The sequence below is a fragment of the Suncus etruscus genome, chromosome 10, assembly GCF_024139225.1.
Source record: "Suncus etruscus isolate mSunEtr1 chromosome 10, mSunEtr1.pri.cur, whole genome shotgun sequence".
NCBI lineage: Eukaryota > Metazoa > Chordata > Mammalia > Eulipotyphla > Soricidae > Suncus > Suncus etruscus.
In genome coordinates, this window is record NC_064857.1 from 28,994,335 (window position 1) to 29,016,392 (window position 22,058).

A 22,058-nucleotide genomic window follows, 5' to 3' on the forward strand; every position below is an offset into this window, starting at 1 on the left:
ATGAAACTGAGTTAATTGATCCTTGGTCCATTAGTGAGTAAACTGACAGAAAGGGCATCAGGTAGCAGAAAGGAAGGGAATCCTAGAGCACGACAGTGAGAACTGCTTTTATTACTTCTTCAAACCATACATTCTTTTTCTTTTTTTAACACTCCATGACATTGAGACTAAAGGCATCTTTTATTTTTATGTTTTATTTTTGATCAAAGTGGATTACATATCTTTCATAGTAATATTTTAGGTACATATTAGCATTGAATCAGGGGAATTCCCACCATCAAAGTTGACCTCCCCTCCACCCCCATTCCCAGTATTCATCCGATACCCATCTCCCTTACCCTCAGGGCTGCTAGTATAAGTGATCCCTTCTGTATCTAGCTTGTTGTAAGGTTGGGTATCGATTCTGTTGTTGTTGGCTTTGGATTTGGTGATTAAGTCTAATCATTTTTATTACTATTTAATGATCGTACAGTTATTTGGACTTGGTACCCTCTGTTATTTCTCTCTCAATTTGAGGGCAGAGCAAGATGCAAACCATACATTCTTAATCTGTTGTCACTAAAGGAGTCAATAGCATTTTCATTAGCTCCTCAAAGAGATTTTCATTAGATCCAGAGATGTGACTCATTGGTAAAATACATGCCTTGACCTGAGTTGATCTCAGTCTTGGAAAAAAGGGTTTAAGGATAAATATTCTACAGTGACTAGAGGGATAACTCAATAGGTTAAACACATCTTTGTATGTGGGAGTCCTGGTTTCAGCCCCCAGTACCAATGGGCCCCTGAATACAACTGAGCAACCCCTAAGCCCCATGCTAGTAATAGTACCTAAGCATCACTGAGTGTGTCAAACAAAGAAAAAGAAAGAAAAAGCAAGGAAGAAACATTGAGAAGATAGAAATAAACTAAACATTGAGTTTGTGAATAATTTAGCTCCTTATATATTCATTTTAAGTCTCCTAATGAGTAAGAGAACTATTTAGCTAAATAATAGTACTGCAATGTAAACATAAACCATACTGAAAACAACTCCATTTATTATGAAATTATTGGCTCTTGCTCTATGTAGGGAACTACTAAATATAAAAACTCAAATCAAATAGCCCTTATTTCAAAAACCTCGCAATAAGAAGTCAGAGTCAAACATGATTATTACAACATTGTGGTAATTGCTTCAAAGCATCATAAGCCAAATCCCAATACAGTCTTTAAATTATTTATTTAACTTATTTTCCCCTTAAAATTCATAGTTATTTCCAAAACTAAGTTTTCGATCATAATCATGCAATACAATGAAAGACAAAAACATATTCAATTGGGAAAGTAATCAGAAGCTGTAGATATACCTTGGAATTAGTTATTCTTTTTTGTTTTGGAGCCATACCAAGCAAAGCCAGGAGTTACTCCTGGTTCTGAGATCCAAAATTACTCCTGAAAGTACTTAGGGGTCTATATGGGATGCCAGGTACTGAAGCCAGGTCAGCCACATGCAAGGCAAGTGCCTTAAATGTTTACTGTCTCTCCAGCTTCAGGATAAGTTTTTCCCCTCAGAGCTTCTTAGTTAAGGACAGGTGAAACATGAGAGATTTTCTTTGGAAAGTCCAGTCAAGGGATGGTAGCAACATACCTTAATGGGACCCGCCTGAAGAAGACTAAGGACAACACTATCACAATGTCATTCCCCACCTCTGCAGAGTGGCTCAAGTTTACCACGATAGAGACTTAAAGGAGAGAGGGCCTGTGAGTCTGGAAAATGCTTGATTTGGAGAAAGGTGAACTGATAGAGTTCTAGTTTCTGTTTTGCCTTGTCTTTATTTACACACACACACACACACACACACACACACACGAAACTGAGAATTTTCTTTACTTCTTATATCTACTATTATCATAAAATTTATTAGCTCATTTGTCCAGAACACCATCAGAATTTTGTTTGTTTGTTTTTTTTGGTTTTTGGGCCACACCCGGCATTGCTCAGGGGTTACTCCTGGCTGTCTGCTCAGAAATAGCTCCTGGCAGGCACGGGGGACCATATGGGACACTGGGATTCGAACCAACCACCTTTGGTCCTGGCTCGGCTGCTTGCAAGGCAAACGCCGTTGTGCTATCTCTCTGGGCCCACCATCAGAGTTTTATATAAGATTTGTACAACTAATGTGATTCCTACAATAATAATCATAACTTTATTTCTCTGCCAAGAAATTTGAAAAGTCTGAATAATATATCATCAAAAGAAAAAAGAAAAAATGTACGTAGTCCTAAAAAGTAATGTTGCTAGATTCGATGCACTGTCACACACTTAAGTTAGTTCATTTGTGAACTGCCCCACATACCACATATTTTACAAACCCAAGGAAAGTTCTTATGACTGGACAACACTGAAGAAAGCAATCATGTCAACCTATCCTTATCTCTCTAAATAGGAACACTGAACATAAAACTAAATGCATTTTTAACAAGAATGTACTACAAAAGCTGGAGAGATAGCATAGTGGTAGGGCATTTGCCTTGCATGCTGCGACCCGGAACAACCCCGGGTTCGATTCCTGACATTTCATATGATCCCCTGAATGCTGCTGTGAGTGGCCCAATAACCAAAAAGAAAAGAAAAGAAAAGAAAAAGAATACTACAGACACAGGTGACCCTAAAAGAACCCAGCAGAATATAGGGGGTCCCTCTGAAGAAATTAAAAAGTGAATTTCTACAGTGAATTTCAATAGTTAGACTTCAGTTTTATGCTGCAAAGCAATATTAAATATTTGAAGTTCATTTTTATAGGATTTATACCAGTGGTTCTGGAAGGAACACTATGGCAAGGGTTGACACACAGTACTAGAGATCGAATTCATAGCCTCACAAATCTACTACTTAAGCTATTGCCCTTGGCCCTAAATTATTTTCTTTAAATATTTTTTTATTTCTTTATATAATACTCTTACTTGAGAGCATGTCAAGTTATTGTATTGGTGTTTCAAAAGATCTTAAGTTTTAATATGTAATATCAGTTCTACCTCTTTGAAAAAAAAAAAAAAGGTAAAGCACAAACATTTCTAGCTTGCTCTCTCAAGCCTGTGTTTCTTCTTAAAAACCCATCTTTCTCAGCCTCTCTGCTTGCTCTTTCTAACTCATTCTCTCGTGAACATGTATTCCTTTTCTTCTTCTCATCACATATTTCTAAGTAAGTTTTGTTTAATAAATACTATTATGCTTCACTAAGTAAGGAAATGTGGCTTAAAGCAGAACTAGAGAAAATAATACAGGGGTTAAGGCATGCCTTGTACTCAGCAGACCCCAGTTCTATCCCCAGGATGAATCAGGAGTAAGCCCTGAGCACTACCAGGTGTGACCCCCAACTCCACACCCCTTCCCAAGGGACTTAAAAACAATCCCTTATTATTATGGGCTGGGAGTGTATTACACCCGATAGTGCTCAAGCTTATTCCTAGCTCAGTGCTCATGGGTCATTCCGAGTGGTAATTTGGGGACTATATGTAGTGTGGGGATCGAATCCAGGCTAGTGCATGCAAGGAAAGCACCTTAAGCCCTGTACTATCTCCAATCCCCCTTAATTACTGTATGACAGAAATTGCCTGCTATTAGCAGACATAGCTAGCATTGTCTACACTTAGTCTATGATGTGGGATCAGAGAGAGAGAGAGAGAGAGAGAGAGAGAGAGAGAGAGAGAGAGAGAGAGAGAGAGGGAGAGAGGGAGGGGGAGAGGGAGGGGGAGAGAGGGGAAAGAGGGGGGAGAGGGGGGAGGTATAGGGAGGGGGAAGGAGGGGGAGAAGGGGGAGAGAGAGAAGAGAGAAAGGAGAGAGAGAAGAGAGAGAACGAGTACTGAGAGTACTGAGGGTAATTCAGAGGGTAGAGTGCTTGTCTTGCATGCAGCTGACCTGAATTTGACCTCTAACAACACACTAGCACTGCCAGAAGTGAATCCTAAGCACAGAGCCAAGACTAAGTCCTGAGCACATCAAGTGTGGCCCCCAAACAATATATATAGTGACCCCCAAACTACAAATATGATATATGTAACACACACACACACAAACACACACACACACACACACACACACACACACACACACACACACACACACACACACACTATGGGAAGCCTAAAGAGAAGTGGAAAAAAAAAAACCCTTCCAAAATGCTCAATCATATGTTCCTCTAAGGCACATTGGGAACCGTGCCAGCATCCTACATGGAACACGGCGAAGTAACATCTGTCCAAAGGCAGGGGAATGTTTTCCACCACCTTTAGAACGCTGCAGTCTGTGCTCATGTATATTTACACAAGCCTACTTTCCCTACAGGGAGGAAAAAGTCAGACTCATTGACGTTGTTTTTGACCCTCCAACTGAACTTGATACTATCAATGTAGACTTTAATTAAAGATTAGTTCAAAACTATTTTTTATTTAAAGATTGATTCTAAACAAATGCCTTCCCTGTTCTAATTAAAAATGATCCATGGCATTAAACATGAAATGTACAGACTGTTGCTCTCTGTGTTTATCATAGTAAATACTTCTGACAGATATTTCCTCTCTTTTCAAACATGCTCGGAGGTGCAGAGACCTTAGTAATTTAAAAAGCAGACATTAAATGTATTTAAATATTGTAAATAAGATCCTCGGAGAATACTGTATAGCACTGCATACTGAGTAAGGTAAATCATTACTTGAGGTTATTTAGCAATCTTTCAAGCCCAAGCAATCTTAATCAAGTCAATCCATCTCTGTTAATGTAAAAATAATAACTTTCTAGCTGGCTTACATGTCCTTAGTTTTGTATATCTTACGGGAATGTGTCTCCCCAGGACCCATAATTCACAGGAAATAGTCACTGTGCGTTATGTAACTAGTTATAAAAATACCTAATATCTTTAGTTTATAGAAGCATTAGCTTTCCATGGGTTAAAAAGTGAATTTTAATAGCAGTAAAAATAATTTGCTTTTACTGTTACGTTTGAACAGTTGCAGCAAGACATGTATTTCAAAAACTTTTTATAAACAGCTTCTATTTTTGTCACAAAATTTTGCATGAACCTTATATAAACTCATCTAGCGATCTCTAAATGCCTTTTTGCCTTGTTAAACTTAGCCTCTCATTTTATATTAAAAATAAACTTTTCTATATCAGTAATATAGATGCAATGTTAAATTTAAAATGTTAAAATGTGGAGTGTGAGTGTTACTACAACAGGTTGTGTTTGCCTTGCACAGTGGTCGACCTGGCTTCCTCACCTTCCAATATGGTCCCCAAGCACCACTAGGAGTGATCCCTGAGTGCAGAGCTAGTAGTAACCCCCGAGCACTGCCTGGTAGAGTCACCCCCAATCCCCCCAAAAAAGATTTTAATTTGTATGGGGGCTGGAGAAATAGCTCAGTGTTTTAAACATACATTCTACAAATGAGAGGCTGAGGTTTAATCCTAAGTACCGTATGTTCCTGAGCAATGCCAGAACACAGATCTGAAAATTATCCCTGGTCTGAAAGTTATCTGAAAGTTATACCTGGTCTGTTTCAAAAAAATAAATATTTTTTTTGTTTTGTTTTGTTTTTGTTTTTGGGTCATACCAGGCAACGCTCAGGGGTTACTTCTGCCTCTATGCTCAGAAATCTCTCCTGGCAGGCTCAGGGGACCATATGGGATGCTAGAATTTGAACCACCGACCTTCTGCATGAAAGGCAAACGCCTTACCTCCAATCTATTTCTCCAGCCCCAAATCAAATAAATTTTAAGTTCCCAATGAACTCTTAAAAATAGAACATGGGGCTGGGTGGTGGCGCTGGAGGTAAGATGCCTGCCTTACCTGCGCTAGCCTTGGACGGACCGCGGTTCGATCCCCCGACGTCCCATATGGTCCCCCAAGCCAGGAGCGACTTCTGAGCGCATAGCCAGGAGTAACCTCTGAGCGTCAACGGGTGTGGCCCCAAAAAAAAAACAAAACAAAAAAAAATAGAACATATCCAGGGATCGGAGCAGTGGCACATCGGTAGGACATTTGCCTTGCACGCCGCTGACCTCGAACGACCACTGTTCAATCCCCGGTGTCTCATATGGTCCCCCAAGCTAGGAGCGATTTCTGAGTGCATAGTCAGGAATAACCACTGAGTGTCACCAGGTGTGCCCCCCCCCAAAAAAAACAAACAAAAAAGGACCCCACCCCCAAAACAATAATAGTAAGCAACATAAAGATATTTTTTCTTGTCTTGGGGCCACACTCAGCAATGTTCAGGTGTTGGTCCTAGCTCTAGCCTTCTGGTGGTGCTTAGGAGACCATACGAGATGCTGGAGATAGAATCTGAGTCAATAAGGCAAGCAGCCCACCTGCTGTAGTGTATTGCTCCAGCCAAAACAGTTTTAAAAGAAAAAATATAAACTCGCTTTTTTACCTTTTATCTCCAGTTGGTCAATAGTTTGCTCTGTGGCAAAGATGTCTATGAACAAATTTAAAGAAATATGTTTTGAATTTAAATTTTTTCTGAAAGCTAAAATTTCATTACCCACAGATATTTAAAACCAGTGGGGGGGGCAGAGTGGTGGCACAAGTGGAAGGGAGTTTGCCTTGCATGTGGCTTACCTAGCACAAACCTGGGTTCGATCCCTAGCATTCCATATGGTCTCCTGAGCCAGGAGTGATTTCTGAGCACATAACCAGGAGTAACCCCTGAGCATCACTGGGTGTGGCCCCAAACACACACACACACACACACACACACACACACACACACACACACACACACATACAGAAACAAAAAAATTACTACGATAGGGCCAGAGGGACAGTACATTGGATAGGAACTTACCTTGGATGTGGCTGACCTAGGTTTGATCTCTGGTACTGGCTATAATCCCCTGAGCACTACCAAAAGGTGTGCTCTAGGTAAGGAGACAGAATTAAGCCCTGAGCACATCTAGGTATAGCCCAAAAATCCAAAATAAAAAAATAAGTAAAATAAAATAGCTTCTCTCTCTTCAAGTCTATGTTCTCCCTTGAATACATATCTTGCTAGCTTGTCTCTATGTCTCTGGTTTTTCCATTCTGGAGAAGACCATTTCATCTCTTAACATATACTCCAATTCTTTTTCTCTCCCACATAATTCTAAGTTTTGTTCAATTGAAACTAACTTCCATGGGGCCAGAGCAATAGCACAGCAAGTAGGGCATTTGCCTTGCATGCAGTCAACCTAGGTTTGATCCCTAGCATCCCATATGGTCTCCTGAGCCTGCCAGGAGTAACCGCTGAGAGCTGCAGGCATGACCCCCAAAACAAACAAACAAACTACGTAATTTAGGACCAGAGCGATAGTACAGCACTAAGGGCATTTGTCTTACACACAGTCAACCTAGGTTCAATCCCCAGCATCCCATATGTCCCCTGAACATAGACTGGAGTAATTCCTTAGTAAAGAGCCAGGAGTAACGCCTTAGTAATGCCAGGTGTAGCACAAAACCAAAAACAAACAAAAAATAAACCCAAAATTATCTTACTTCACAAAAAAAAAAATTAAAAGGCTATAAAAGGGTTCAGAGATAGCTTAATTAGCTAAAGCGTGCTTGCATACATGAGGCCCTGGTTTGGTCCCTGGCATAATATGGTCCTTCAAGCACCTCCAAGAGTGACCCCAGGAGTGGTTCAAAAACAAACAAAACAAAACAAAAAAACAAAACTATTAATAGAATGGGTAAAAAGAAAAGTAAGCTGGTAATATGGAATATGAGCAGGGCCTAAGATATAACACAGCAGTAGGGTGTTTGCCTTGCACGCAGCCGATCCAGGACGGTCGTGGTTCGAATCCTGGCATCCCATATGATCCCCCGTGCCTGCCAGGAGAAATTTCTGAGCACAGAAACATGAGTAACTCCTGAATTCCACCGGGTGTGACCCCCCCCTCCAAAAAAAAAAGACTATGGAGCAACAGGAACTCTCAAGCATTGCTTTGCTGAAGTACAAAAATAAGACAGATTTGGTTCGAATCCCAGTGTTCCATATGGTCCCCCGTGCCTGCCAGGAGCAATTTCTGAGCAGACAGCCAGGAGTAACCCCTGAGCACCGCCGGGTGTGGCCCAAAAACCAAAATAAATAAATAAATAAATAAATAGACAGTTACTTTGAAAAATATTATTAATAAAGGTATATACTTAGCTATAAATCCCTTTTCTAGTCATTTTCCCAACCAAAATGAAAACCTGTAGTCACACAAAAATCTGTGCCTGAATGTAGTTTATTCAGAACCACCATAAAAACATGGAAACAAATAGGAATGTGGCTTATTGGCAGAGCACATCTAGTGCATACCTTATAGGTGAGAAGTTCCTGGGTTCAATCTGGTGAAGGAGAGGAGGAGAAAGGGAGAGAGGAGAGAAGAGAAACTGGAGATGACTCAAAGATTGCGACACAACCATTCAATGAAAATACTATCAAGAACAAGGAATTAACTAGTGATACATAAAACAGCATGGCTAGATCTTCAATGTGTTGTGCCAACTAAAAGAAGTCAAATGAAGGGGCCGGAGAGATAGCATGGAGGTAAGGCGTTTGTCTTTCATGCAGAAGGACGGTGGCTTAAATCCCGGCATCCCATATGGTCCCCTGTGCCTGCCAGGGGCGATTTCTGAGCGTAGAGCCAAGGGTAAACCCTGAGTGCTGCCGGGTGTGTGTGACCCAAAAACAAAACAAACAAAAAAAGAAGCCAAATGAAGGCCAGAAAGATAGTAGAGGGGTTAAGGCACATGCTCTGCATGTAGATTACTCCGGTTTGATTCCCCAGAAGTACCTGGTTCCCTCAGTATCATCAGGTGACATTCAAGACCCCTGAACACAGATGCACATATGGTATAGTCCAGATCACTGCAAGGCTAAAGCAGCACCATAGCTTCAGGTCGTCACATTGGACCACAGATTTGGTGGGTAAAAAATTGCTAAAACAGGCCAGGTCTTCTGAGCACCACTGAGGAACCTCCTCCATAATCCTTACTGAAAAATTACTAACTCAGTGCTGGAGGTTGCTCCCAGTGGTCAAGACTCGGGAACCATGTGATTCTATGGATTAATCCCAGAGCACTTACATAAAGAGCATATGTTCCTGGCCTTTGAGCTATCTTTCCGGCCCCACCCCCAAATTTTTTTAAAGGGGATTTAAATTATATTTTCACTGAAGCAAAGAGAGAAGTATTGTAAAAGCAAACAAACAAAAACCACTGAGGGCCTATTGTAGTAGTAGCAGAGAAGCAGGTATATGGTCCCAGTTCAAATCCCCAGTGTCCCTCATATGCCAAGCAAGATCCTGGAAGCTCTGTTTATTTTTACCCTACTTTTGCTTTTGTTATCCTTACGTAACTGTGGCCTACAGTTACTGTGGCTATGTATAAGCACCACGAAAAGAGGGGGCTGCCCCCAGCAAACACTTTGACAAAAAAGGTGTGTGAGTACCACAGTCAGAGGATTGACCACCATAGCCCACCCCCACCCCCAGTGAGTACTACAACCATACCTTATATGTCTCAGCCTCGGACAGGCATGCATGCAAGCATGCCAACTAAAGAAATAGAAATCAGTCAACACTGAGGCTTAATATGCAAGCCCTGCAACTTGATGCACGGTCCCCTGTGTGAACCATTATCATCACAACAGCATCAACAACAATGAAGAAGAGGGGAAGAAAACTTTTACAAAAAAAAAAAAATGGGGGCAGAGAGATAGTACAGCAGGCAAGGCTGTACTGTATGGTCCCCCAAGATCTGCTAGGAATGATCTCTGAGCTCAGAGAGAGAATTAAGCCCTGAACTCCACTAGGTGTGGAGTGGTGTGTGGCCCCAAAATGAAATGAAGAAAGAAAAACAAAGGGAGAGGAGGGAGGAAGAAATTAATTTTTTTGTTGACCACATCTGGTGGTGCTCAAAGGTCATTCCTGGTGATGTTGAAGGACACTATGGAATACCAGGGTTAGAACTGGGGTGGATTGCATGTAAGGCAAACACCCTGCCCACTGTGCTATCACTCTGGCCCCAGTAAGAAAATTTTAAAAAAACACCAATTTGAGTCAGAGAGATAGTACAACAGGCAGGGCACTTGCCTTGCATGCAGACAATCCAGATTCAATATCTGGCACTACATGTTAGTCCCCCCAGGCCCCCCCAAAAGCCCTCCCCAAAATACCAGTTATACAACTCACCTGTTGATTTGTTGAGCCAGGAGATGACACAATGAATGAGATTACACTACAGAAAAACTATGAGTTAAGATGACAAATTTGGCATTTAGAAAAAAAAAGACAAATTAAAACTTTTTATCACCCACACTACACTTACTGAATTAAAGTCTAAAGCCATACTTTTCAGGACCCAAAGGAATAGCAGGTTTAGAATGCCTATCCCGAATGAAGTCTGGAGTTTAATCTCCATTGCTGCCTCATGAACGAAGTACAATCCAGCTGGTAGCATGCCTGTCTTGATCACTTAATGTAGCAGCACCGCAACCAAGAAATTGTATGCTGGTGCTGTCCTTGGTGTATACTCCAACTAAAAAAGACGTGTAAACATCATGGCCACGAAGTACAACCTCTGCTGTCAATTTCTCTGAGCACCATAACAACCTTTGGTGAGCATTAAAAATCAAAATAGATGGGCCCGGAGAGATAGCACAGCGGTGTTTGCCTTGCAAGCAGCCGATCCAGGACCTAAGGTGGTTGGTTCGAATCCTGGTGTCCCATATGGTCCCCCGTGCCTGCCAGGAGCTATTTCTGAGCAGACAGCCAGGAGTAACCCCTGAGCACCGCCGGGTATGGCCCAAAAACCAAAAACCAAAAGAAAAAAAAAATCAGAATAGAATAGGGGCCGGAGAGATAGCATGGAGGTAAGGCATTTGCCTTTCATGCAGGAGGTCATCGGTTGGAATCCCGGAGCCACATATGGTCCCCTGTGCCTGACAGGAGCAATTTCTGAGCCTGGAGCCAGGAATAACCCCTGAGCACTGCCGGGTGTGACCCAAAAACCAAAAAAAAAAAAAAAATCAGACTAGAATAGGGGCCGAAGAGATAGCACAGTGGTAAGGCATTTGCCTTGCATGCGCTGACCCAGGATGGACCTGGTTCAATTCCTGCCATCCCATATGTTCCCCCGAGCTTGCCAGGAGCGATTCCTGAGCACAGAGCCAGGAGTAACTCCTGAACATCGCTGGGAGTGGCCCAAAAACTAATAAATTAAATAAATTTAAAAAAATGAGAATATGTGTGAACATAAAACTAGAGACAGCTTCAAATGGCATGTTTGTGAAAGCATCACAAATAAAGGAAGAGAAACTCTCAGAGCACCCTGGCACTGAATGTGGGTACACTAACCTCATGTGTAACGCCCCCAAACAAATATAAGAACTAAAAGTGAAAGTACCATAGCCAGACTTGTCTGTAACCCCTGAGCATCACAAGACAACAAAGGGGGACTGGAGTAAGAGTACAGCACGTAGGGTGTTTGCCTTGCAGATGGTTGACCTGAGTTCGATTCCCAGCATTCTTTATGGTCCCCTGAGCCTGCCAGGAGAAACTTCTGAGTGCAGATCTAAGAGTAACCCCTGAGCACCGCCAGTTGTGCCCCCCAAGAAAAGACAACAAAAGGAAGGGGAATTTGTAAAAATAGGTCACAAAGCAATATGCTTTCGTTGACAAGAATCTTAAAGAATAATACACTGTACTGTGAAAACAATAATTCTACTGTTGAGATGGAAACATTTTAAGTGAGAGTATTAGGGCTGGAAAGATAATTCAGTGGAAACGGTGCTTGCCTTGCATGCAGCAGTCCCAGGTTCAATCGCACACATGGCCTCTAAGCACTGCCCAAATTCCAATGAGTAAGGGTGTATGTTTTCTACTTAAAGCCAGTTCTATGCAAAGAAAATTTTGTAACTGGTAAATAACTGCAAATATGAAATAGGAATATGGTAAGGAGCACAAACGATAGGCTTGAGTTCTATCACATGTCTGCCACTTACTATGGGGTCTATACGTTACTTAATTCCTCTGGACAATTTTTTCTCAACTACACCCAAAGTAAAGGTCTCAAGGGACTCTTGAAATGACTAAGAAAACAGTAATTTTTAAGTAAAGTACTTAGCATGTATTCTTAAATACTACTTTTATGTGATATTAGAATTTAAAAGATTTTTTCATCTGTTAAATTTAATTGCAAATACTGGTTAATTTTGAGGGGAAGAAGGTTGAGCTAACCCCACGTAAAGATATAACCAGGGTCAGCTACATGCAAGGCAAACATCTTAACCCCTATAATCTCTCCAGCTCAAAATTTTGGTTGATTACAAGATTTAGATCTACTCTAGAATAATCAGAGGCTACTTAAAGTGGCAGTGGGTAGGAAATGAAGTGAGCAGAAATGTTTTATCCAATACACTCCTGGACAAACTAGTAGCCACTGGCCAACTAAAAGGAAGCAGCCAAGTAACTTCTTTGTGCAACAAAGAGACTGGAGCAGGGCAGGCCAGAATGAGGCATTGGAAGATTTTAAGTGCAAAAAAAAAATTTTTTTTTTGTTTTACACCCGGCAGCACTCAGGGGTTACTCCTGGCTCTACGCAGGCTCAGGGGACCATATGGGATGTCAGGATTCAAACCACCAACCTTCTGCATGCAAGGCAAATGCCTTACCTCCATGCTATCTCTCCGGCCCCTTAAGTGCAAAATTTAAAAGGATCTAAACACCTAATTTGGCTCACACTAGCCTTGTCCACCTTCTCTCCAATCTTATTTTCACATTGTCTCAACTCATGGATAATTTTCCATGGTCTTTTTCCAGATGTTTGGTTTTTGTTTCAGTTTTCAGTTTTGTGGTGCCAGGGATCAGCCTTAGGAGTGCAATTTTTTTTTAATTTTTTATTTTTTATTATGAGATCAAAAATGCAAAGAAAGAGGACAAGGTAAAGTTACAGTGGAAGGACAATTACCCATAAACAGAATTCTCAGAAGTCGTCCTCTTGCTGATATCTTAACTTTGAACATTCAGACAAAGAACATTAAAACAAAACCCACGTATGATTACTTTGTCCCTCAAGTCCCCAGATTGTAATGCACTATAATATTTCTTACCAGCACAGAAAGCAATCTAAAGCCATAAAACACGTAACTCCTTAAATATTGAAGGCATAGTATTTTTCTATATTTCCATGCACATGCATATTAGTTTAAGTTAACCTCAAAAGTTTAAGTGTTTTTTTTTTAAGGATTAGAGTCAAAGGAGCACAGTAAAAACGGTGTTAGAGTGGCAGTAATTGTTTGCATAGGCCCACCAAAATATGAGGGACATGGAAAGGAAAAGCCTTGGCCTCAAAACAAGGAGACCCTACCCCTGAAGTTTCCTGGCATAAGACCAACTCTAGGCTCCAGGCAAACTAGTTTGCCCAACCCAAGTCATTGTCTGTAGTGCCAATACACTTACTTTTCACACAGTCTCTGTTGTTGGTATCATGTTTCTGTATTAAACATCCTGGAATCTGCATATCCTACATTGAAGTCAGGATGTGGAGCGTCCTCTAGTTTCACCTCACAATTAAAGGGCAATGCAGAGAGCCCTGTCCTGTAAGCAGGTCCTTGTTGTTGTCAAATCTTCTTGTGTTAAGGGAAATCTCTTTTGAGCAGGTCGATGTCAGAGAGTGGTAGGATCTTCCCTGGTAGAGGATTGCTTCCAGGTGATGCTATAAACGACCTTGGATGTTTCGTAGATTGCTTCCCTGGTTCAGGGAGTGCAAATTTTTTTAATGTTATCCCCTGTTTCTGCACATTTAAAACCTTGAGAAAGTTTGGGCCAGATACTAGAGCAGGTAGAGTACAACTTGCCTTGCACTCCATAGACTCAGGTTCAACTCCCACCACCCCATTTAGTTCCTAATCTTGCCTGGAGTGGACTCATGAAAATAGAACTCTGAGCACTGTTAGGTATGGCTCCAAAAAAAAAAAAAAATTAAATAAAGTCTGTTCAGACTGATTTCTAAATTTAGCCTTTACTATTGTCTCTGCCTCCTAGATTCTATATATGTTTATTATATGTTTACAATAACTCTTTAAAAATAAATTACTCAATTAATGCCAGTGCTCTTCTTCCCCATAAATATAGGAATCTCCTTCAAGGAATCTGAACTTTTGCCTGCTGACAGAAGGAAAAACATGTTCACGAACCTCACCTTCTTTCTACCCCCAAAGTAAAAAAAAACCTGTGAATAAAAACTGAGCAAATGCCTTCTTAAATGGCCTGAAATGTTTGATTTACAATACTAGGCGGCATCATCCGCTGTGGTTTGTAACCTGGGCACCACGGTTTGATGACTTCGTTAGAGAACCAGAAATGTTGCTCTACAGATGTTTTGTTCCTCTACATACAATTTACTGGGAAAATAGAAATGGGCTTCCAGGTTCATCAAAAAAAAAAAAAAAAGTTTTGCAGATTAATGGTATTCTTGGTGTGCATTTATTTGTTTGTTCGGGGTCCCACCTGGCGATGCTCAGGGCTTTGAGCTCAGGTGGACATCAAGGGTCAAATATGCGTTGGCCTATTGCAAAGCCAGAGAGAGCCTTAAATACTGCGGTCCTATGGCTCTGACCCAAGGTGCTTTTTCTAAAGGCTGATTGTTAAGTGCAATATCGCTAAAGGTAACAGAGGAAAGCATGAGGATTATTCTGATTCACTCATCTACAAGTGAAAGGAACTGGTTCCATGGATCAAATGTCAAGGGTTTCTATTGGGCAATTCCAATGTTAAAAACCTAAAGTCAATTAGAAACCGTGCCCGTGGCAAGATCAGTTTCATTCCCGGAGTCTTACACGTGATTCTGGTCTGTCTAACCCTGTTCTGCTCTCGGGTCCAGAGCCAATGGCACCGGCGGCCGCGCTTGGCCTCTCGCGGGCTCCTAGCGCGCCTCTTCAGGGAGTCTGCCTTCAAGCACCTCTCCCGTGTCTCTCCCGCTCCCGGGTGCCTCGCAGTGCAGCAAGTGCCCCGCAGGGACACTGAGAGTTGCATTCAGATAACGAAGCCAAGCTGGGGTCCCGGGGCAGGCGGATGGATGGCCCGTCTGTGCCACTCCCACCCCACCCCACCCCACACCCCCAGCACACCACGACTGCGTCCTGGGGTTTGGGGTGGGGGTTTGCTCAAGATTCTCGGGCCCACTCTGAAAGTGAGTGTCTTACTCTGAGATATATTTTAAAATAATATCTTTAGGGATGGAGAGATAGCATGGAGGTAAGGCGTTTGCCTTGCATGCAGAAGGTCGGTGGTTCGAATCCCAGCATCCCATATGGTTCCCCCCACCCCCGTGCCTGCCAGGGGCGATTTCTGAGCGCAGAGCTAGGAGTAACCGCTGACTGCCCGATGTGACCCAAAACCCTAATAATAACAATAACAATAATAATAATAATAATAATAATAATAATAATAATAATAATTTGGGGCTGGAGAGATAGCACAGTCAACCTAGGTTCGAACCCTAGTATCCCATATGACTCAGGAGCTTGCCAGAAGCAATTTCTGAGCACAGAGCCAGGAGTAACCGCTGAGTGATACATGATGATGCCCCCCCCCCCCCAAATTTAAGCATCATGATTATAAACATGTTTGTAGTTGGGTTTCAGTCATAAACAGAATAGCCTCCTTCACCAGTGCAACTTACCCACCACCAATGCCCCTCATTTTCCTCCTCCTCAAACCCCTGCCTATATTCCAGACAGGCCTTGTACATCTCTCTTCATTAACATGGTCATGATAGTTGTCAGTGTAGTTAAGTTATTTCCCTAACTGCACTCACTCTGAGATGGTAAGGGCTGTGGTGGTCAGTGCACAGGACCTCCGAGGGACTCCAGAAACCCTCTAGAGAACCCCAACATGCAAGGGCTGCTGCTACTGGGCTGGGGCTACAACACCAGGAGAAGAACCAAAGTTTACCTGGGTGAGAAATGAACGAGTGGTTGGTGCTTGGGTGCTCACAGAACTCCATCCACAAAGAGGTGCCCTGGCTTTGCACAGGGCCCAGGGTCACCCTGGAAGGAGGCAGGAGGCCGGGGGGGTGGGGTGGGGTGAGGCGAGGGCCCTCTCCAAGGGATCCCCAGCTCAGCAGCAGCACTTTGGGTCACTGGCTCTGCCCCCCTCGGCGTCCGGCTGCTTGGAGGAGTGGCCAGGGGCCTCCCCGCCCTCAGGGCCCGACGGTTTGATTGATGACTTTAGTCCTCGCACTGAGACAGTTGGACCCGGAGCACAACCCACCGCGCCTGGAAGGGACCCTCGAGTCCGGCAGAGTTGGAATGGAGTGACAGGCAGGCGGGAGTTGGCTCACGACACGGTTGGCGCGTGTCACCGGTTTGCACAGAGGAGCCAGAACCTCACAGCCGTCCTAGGGCAAGGTAAGGACCGGGTCCGACCCAGGCGCGCTGCTAGGAGTTGGGGGAACCGACCTGGAATAGATTTAAGTAAGGCGCAGGGTCCTCTAGCAGAAATCATCGCTTTAAGAGCTGGAGTTTAAGTTCTTGTATTGCACTTGCAAACCCACTTTGGATCCCAGATATTGCTCAGATCCCACCCCGACAACCCGCACCCTAGAAGTGACCCCCCCGAGCACAGAGCCAGGAGTAAGCCCTGGGTGAGGCTGCATAGCAATATGCACAACCCCAGTGTGGGAGTCCAGGACCCGGGGATGGAGGAGGAGTGAGTGAGAGAGTGCAAAAAAAAAAAAAAAAAAAAAAAAAAAAAACTTTCTCCTTTTTCGGGGCTCCCTTACAGAAGCGTGTGCAGCTTTCAAACCCTAGATGTTCCTTTTCTTTGGTTTAATTTACCCCTGGGGAAAAAAATAAAATAAAATAAAGCCCGTGCATGGCTGGCTTTTTAAGGAGAAGAGGAAAACTCGGGAGACCCCCATCCACTCACTTTTTTGCAGGGAGCAAAACTCTCCAGTACTGTGCATGCTATCTAGGAGCCCTGATTCTGTCGCACTGTTTGCACTGTTAGGGTTCCCCTAATAATTTGCGGGAGGAACCCCCAAATAATAAAAATAAATAAATAAATGAAATGAATTAAATAACAAAAAATTAATTAAATTGAATTTTTAATTTAAATGCAATTAAATTGAAATGCATTGCAATCAAAGGATTCATTCCTGAGAATTCTCCCCAAGCCACCTGGCCCCTGTGGGTGTTTGTTTTGCAGAGCTCGAGGCCACTCGGGACAGTGCCATGGATGGGCCAGCAGGCAGCCCGGTACCCCAGGCCGGGAGCCCAGAGCTCAGTGGGCCCGGGCAGGCTGGGCCCGGAGTGGGCGCGCGTTCCACGGGTGGAAGACCCGCCGCTGCCAACGCTGCCAGGGAGCGCAGCAGGGTGCAAACCCTCCGGCACGCCTTCCTGGAGCTGCAGCGCACTCTGCCCTCCGTGCCCCCCGACACCAAGCTGTCCAAGCTGGACGTGCTGCTTCTGGCCACCACCTACATCGCCCATCTTACTCGCAGTCTGCAGGACGACGCCGAGAAGCCCTCGGACCCAGCCCTGGGCACCCTGCGAGGCGACGGCTACCTGCACCCCGTCAAGGTAGGCTTGGGGACTTCCACCAAAAAAGAGGTGCCCCGGGCTGGATCAGCAAGGGACGGTTGGGTAGGCTAGCTCCTGTGGGGGGGAAAATGCATTCATGACTTTATAACTGATACAAGAAGTTTCACAAATATAGCTGCTAAGGAATTCTCTCCTCCTTCTTCCAATTTTTTTTTGTTTTGTTTTGTAATTCTCTGTTCTCTTCCTTTTGCTTAATAACTTTGCTTTCTGTCATCCCGAAACAAATGTATTATGATCAGTTATGTCAACAATGTGATTCATTTTCTTTAAATAAATGTTTTAGATTTAAAAAAAAAAAAAGTCCCAAATCTTCACCCTGTTCTCTGAAAGGGGGACAACAGATTAAGGAAAGGGTCTTGGGCCCGGAACAGCACAGGTTTGGGGGTTCGTTCCCCCGGGGCGCAGATTCTAACCCAGAGTGGTTGAGGTTGAGGATTGTTTCTCTGCACCCACTGGGTGCGCTTCCTATATGAGAATTTAAGTATATAGGAAAAGCTAAGCTGAGTTGTATGTCCTTTGCAAGTTTTAGGATGGCGGGATATTGAGGAGTTTTCGGGATTGTTTTAAAAGTCTTTCTTGACATTATTCAGTCTTCTCGTGTTTTTAAAACCGACTTGAAACCCTTCACCAATTCTGCATGGAGATGTTCCCTAAGCAATGCTAGAAACGCACTGTTGAAAACTTTGTTAAACTGGTTAAGAACTGAAGCCAGAGTGGTGAGTACTGTTAGAGAAATAACTACACTAACAACTAGCACGACAATGTAAAAGAATGAGAGAAGTAGAATGCCTGTCGCGAATACAGGCAGGGTTGGGAGAGGATATAGGGGGGGCATTGGTGGTGGAATGTTGCCCTGTTGAAGGGGAGTATTAGGTTTATGACTGAAACCCAATTACAGTCATACTTATAATCATGGTGCTTAAATAAAGATTTTACATATCAAAAAAAGAAAAAAGAAAAGGGAAAAGAAAAGAAAAGAAAAAAAAAGAAATCAGAGCACTAGCTAGTACAGCGAGTATAGTTTGCCTTGCAAAGGATCCACCCAGCTTCCATCACCCATCACGGCATTCCCATCTGGTCCCCAGCCCTGACCAGCCCTGACAGGAGTAGCGCCAGGTATGGCTCCCAAATCAAAATCAAACCAACCAACCAACCAACCAACTAACCAACAACCCTAAAACAAAACAAACAGAAACTGGTAAGAACAAAATTAGTCTGTTCTGCATCATTACGGAATAAATTATTTAATTTCTTTTTGTCTTGTTTTTGGGCCATACCTGGAGGTAGTAAGGGCTTACTCCTGGCTCTGAGCTCAGAGATCACTCCTGGGGTGTTTGGGGGACTAGATAAGGTGTGAGAGTGAGTTCACTTTCATGAAGGTTAACTGTGATGGCTTAGATAGTTACCAGGAATGTTACAATAAAATGTGTTGCAGCAATTTTCATAATAGATTGAATGTATGTTAAATGCTGTATTCAAATTTTGGAATGTACAAAATTAGGCAGAAGAATCCATCATGTGTGTGTGTGTGTGTGTGTGTGTGTGTGTGTGTGTGTGTGTGTGTGATATGTTTAACATTAAAGTTGAACCTTTCATTCAATAAGGCACAGGTTTCTTTCCCCTGTTATCAAAAATTACATCATTTCTTTTTGGGCCTGAATGCTCAAAGTTATTTTAGTAACATCATTCCCAACTTTTCTACTTTTGGATGGGGTAGAGGCAACTTGAATATATGATTATAATTTATTTCCTGTATTGCAATACATAGACCCGTTTACTCCTAGATTTGATTGGTTTGAATTCTTACTTTGACCTTGCTTTCTACTCATATACATAGCTTCTTTTTTTCTTTCCCTTATAATGTCTATATTACTATGTATTTATATATGACATATCTATTCTGTTCAGAATATAGTTTCTATTCACATCTATATGTTCTCATTTTTGTCCCACCATTCAGAAATATTGTCCTAAGTACACATAATAGAAAATAGGGTTTAACCTTAAGTATATGTGTTCAGTAAATTATGAATAGTAATTACTAAAGTACTACAAAGTACCCCTCTAAATAGAACCTGAATTAAAAAAAAATCTCAGGTGAGTTTTAATAAAATCTACTTTCTGGGTATAATCAATATGAAAGACTAAACTGTTTTAAGTATTAAATATCAAAAATCGAAGTACTGTGTTATTTATTATTATCTTGGGTCCTATTCCATTTCTGAGTTAAATAATATAATCTCAACTGAATAGTCACTTCCTAGTAATTAAGAGTCTTGTCTTAATTTCAAATATTTTGTTAGGATGAATGTTAAGAAAAAAATAAATCTCAATTGTTCTCTGAGTCATTTTTATTTTATTCTAAATTTTTCTTATTTTTAAATTAATCATTTTCATTTTAAAATGTATCACTGGAATTATTATTATTATTTTTTTTTGTTTTTTTTTTGGGGGCCACACCCATTTGACGCTCAGGGGTTACTCCTGGCTATGTGCTCAGAAATCGCCCCTGGCTTGGGGGGGACCATATGGGACGCCGGGGGATCGAACCGCGGTCCGTTCCTTGGTAGCGCTTACAAGGCAGACACCTTATCTCTAGCGCCACCTTCCCGGCCCAATGGAATTATTATTATTTTTAAAAGCCAGAGATTACCCTTTTGGTGTGCTTGTGTGTGTGTGTGTGTGTGTGTGTGTGTGTGTGTGTGTGTGTGTGTGTGTGTGGTGGGAGAAAATTAATGACAGTGACAATTGTGCTCAGGGCTTTTGGCCCTGCGCTCAGAGATCACTCCTGAATGTTTGGGAGACCATATGCGGTATTGCAAGTCAAACAAGAATTTGCCATGTACCAAAGATTGTCGCTTCAGATTAAGATTGAGAGTAGCTGAACAAGTGATTGATTTGGGTCTTAAAATCATTTACTGTGTTTATTCTGCTAAAGCACTGTGTGCTTTATATATTCAATTGAATAATTGAATAAATGAGAATCCATCCTTGCCCTAATTAACAAATGAACAAAGATGAAGACAAAAATATAAATAAAAATGTTGGAAGGTAGAAATTCTATGGAGAGAGAGAGAGAGAGAGAGAGAGAGAGAGAGAGAGAGAGAGAGAGAGAGCCAGAGCCATGTACTATAGAGGTTCAGAAGGACATTTTACATAAATAACAGAAATGGCCTATAATAATATTTTATAGATACCACCAAAATGCTTAAATATCAAGTCTATCTCATGTAAAAGGGGAAAATATTCTGATTATTTCTATTTTATTAACTAAAATATTGTAATTTTTTTTAATATTGTAATGTTTAGTTAAGAAGTGTTCCATAATGACTTTTAATTGTTTTTTTGTTTTGTTTTGTTTTTGGCCATACCCAGTTACACTCAGAGGTTACTCCTGGCTCTGCGCTCAGAAATCATTTCTGGCTCCGGGTATCATATGGGATGCTAGGATTTGAACCTAGGTTGGTCATATGTAAGGTGAACCTCTGTGCTATCTCTCCGGCCCCAACTTTAATTTTTTTTAATATTTGAGATTTTTAGGGCCACACCTGGCTATGCCCAGGGCTTACACCTGACTATGCCCTCAGGGGTTCAGAACACTAGTTGTGGTGCTAGGGACTGAACCTAGGTCACTGCATACAAGACAAGCACCTTGCCTACTCACTACACTATTTCTCTGCCCCCCCCAAATGTATTTATTTTACCAATATTGTGATATGATATAAGGGTTGGAGAGGAGGGAACTTGGATGGAGTTCTATGGTAAAGCACATGTATGAGGCACTTAGTTTCCAACCCTGGCACAAACACTCCAAACAAAGCAATCTAGAATTACTAAGCCTTACTTTGATGATAGAATCTTCAACAAGTATTTTAATATTATGATTTTGAATTATTAGTATTGAGAATTTAGCAATGTTAACTTTGTCAGGTATTTATATTAAGATAATATCGAGGGATCTAAGGGAATAGCTCAGAGGCAAAAAATGCCTGTCAGTTCAATTCTGATTGCTACCCACTTGCACTGAGTAAGTTCCAATGATACACTCTGCTGTTTGGGCCTCCTGGTTCCTAAACAAGGGGTGCAGTCTTTGGCCCACTACAGCCAGGACTGTAACAACACAACTAACATATGACTCTCAGTGATTTCCATAACTAAAATGGGGACCACCTTGGACAGTAGTGTCAATAACAGCAAACACTTGCCTGAGCACCATTGAAATGTCCATTGAGTGCTACGACAGCCAGAATGTGTACAAAAACCTCCAAAAGGGCCCAAGGCGTTTGCCTTGCTAGCAGCCGATCCAGCACCAAAGATGGTTGGTTCAAATCCCCGTGTCCCATAAGGCCCCCCCGTGCCTGCCAAGAGCTATTTCTGAGCAGACAGGAGTAACCCCTGAGCACTGCCGGGTGTGGCCCAAAAACCAAAAAAAAAAAAAAAAAAAAAAAAAGAAT

The 22,058-nt window shown here is 42.2% G+C and overlaps 1 protein-coding gene across 1 annotated transcript in view; it reads left to right on the forward strand.

Moving 5' to 3' along the window:
* PPP1R42 (protein phosphatase 1 regulatory subunit 42) overlaps positions 1–14,265 on the forward strand; it is a 55,018-nt gene extending 40,753 nt beyond the window's left edge. The window contains exon 8 of the mRNA XM_049781839.1: positions 14,135–14,265. The gene's annotated coding sequence lies outside the window, so the exon portion shown is untranslated. The remainder of the gene's footprint in view (positions 1–14,134) is intronic.
* Positions 14,266–22,058: the final 7,793 nt, after the last annotated feature.